Genomic DNA, 2181 nt, shown 5'->3' on the forward strand with positions numbered 1-2181 from the left:
CCACTGCACAACAACAGCCGCGGCAGAATATTTCAAAAACAGCCGCCACTTACACTGGTCGATTCTCATAAACTTTGCTGTCTCTCATACTTCGGCGAACACATACGCGCAAAAATTTTCGAGTGGCAAATCGTAGAATATGATAGCGATAGAATTCGTACTCAACAGGATAGTTCGATCCGTAGATAAAAAAATCCGTCCCCATTAAAAATCCCGCGAAGCTGCGTCGCTCGCTTCCTGCAAGGACAACCAACCGGCTGCGAAGCTTTAGATAAACGTGACACCACCAGACACGAAATACAGCACCAAAAAATGTAACCGACGATACGAAAAAAAAATGAACAACAATAAATTACTCCCATGCCCTTTCCCGAAAACGTGTCCTGCAGAAACCACGTTCCAAGCGATAAAAAATGAAAGTTTTAGAAGAACCACAGAAAGAAAAATAATATTCTTCGAAGTCAGATGGAGAGAAGGGTAAGCGAGAGTTGGGGCGGATTCAAAATGAGGCGTGGCGACTGGGAAGTTGGAGGATGAGGAGGAATGCTTGGCTTGGATTGTGGCTAGAGAGGGACGCGGATGGAGAGGGTCGGAGGCAGAAAGTCGGGCGATCGCCCGAGTATAAAAAGAGAGCGCTGCATGGCGACAGGTCCACACTGGAGCTAGGGTGGTCTAATGGAGCCGCATGTTGGCGCGGAGCCGTGCTCTCGCAAGGGTTGTCAGAAGACAGCGCCGCCTTTCTTCAAGAACCACTTCGTCATTCGCATGCCAGCGAGATGGATACGTTCGCTCCTACAGAATGCTTTGAATTACTCCGTCGTCTACGTGGATGATTCGTTCTGGGTACTGAGGATTAATACATTGGCCTGCGTTTTTGTTGTTATTCAGAAACTTTTCAAAACAGACGTTTTGAAATACTCCGCAACAAACAGCTTACTCTGTCATCTGCTAAAATAAATATGTACAGTTTCGGTTAGGCACCCTCTTTCATCAAGCCGTAACTGTGTCTTTATATCTCCAATTGCCGTGCCAGCTAATAGTAATTCCGAAAATTAATATTGTCATAGTATTTCGCAACTGCAATTTGAATGTGGACGTCACCCTCTTCCTTCAGCATTAGTACCATACCACTTACTGCACGAAATTTGAGCAGGATGATTACCCTTCTTTTAGATGTGAAGCATCTTATAGCGGAGTTCAATCCGGTGGTGGTGTGCGGCGTGACCACCCTTACTGCGCATGCGCAAGCCCTCTCCACTCCCCCTCTGAAACGCGGGCTCTACATGCCGAAACGCTGCTTCGCATCGACTCATGGTCCCCATTAGCGGGAGATGGTGTGATTTTCTTTTTCGTGTTAATTGTGATTATTTGTGACCATTACATTCACGCAAATCGTCAACTGAGATTTATATTTTGCCAACTATGATGACTGAGCCTGTGGACCTGGTAACGAGTTTTGCTACCTATTACGCACGCGTAAAGAATCCATCTTGCATTTCGTGCTAATCTGCACGATCCGAACTGCTGGATCCCCATTTTCCGGCGGTTTCCTGATTGCTAAAATATAATAATTTTATATCAATATCATATCATATTCACGCAAGGCCTCAGGTTTGAACGAACTAATTGTTCAGGCATCTTAGTCTCTCGTTCCACACTAAAGTAGCTCTGTTGCACCATTGCTGCTTCTCACATCTCTGTTATTCTAGCCTTAATATTGGTTTAAATACAGAAAATGATTCGGTTGCTGCTTTGTATTCCTTTTTGTCGTAATACTTCTTCTTACAGTAATTTTGAAAGATATTGTTCTTTTGTTTTTATTACGTCCGTTATTCACACTATTCTCGGATCAATCTTTATGTCGCTTTTTTGTATTATGTCTGTAAAATTGAAACTGCCCGCCTACGTGAAATCAGAGGTCTCCAGTATGTAATAAATAATTTAAATAAATAAATAAAAAGCGTGCAGACACGGACACAGAAGACTCAACACAAACGATATCGTAATAATCACAATTCATTAGGGCGTTGGCGCACTATGCATTAAAAATTCGTAAGCGGTAGTTAAATACGGAGCATTCTAAAACCCAACAAAAAAAATTTGATACCGCAGTGATTTCTAGTTGATTTATGTAGGGTAATCGTGATCCCACAGCTAGCAAGGTAATGAAAAAAGAAAGAC

Source organism: Rhipicephalus sanguineus, chromosome 2, assembly GCF_013339695.2.
Source record: "Rhipicephalus sanguineus isolate Rsan-2018 chromosome 2, BIME_Rsan_1.4, whole genome shotgun sequence".
Lineage (NCBI taxonomy): Eukaryota > Metazoa > Arthropoda > Arachnida > Ixodida > Ixodidae > Rhipicephalus > Rhipicephalus sanguineus.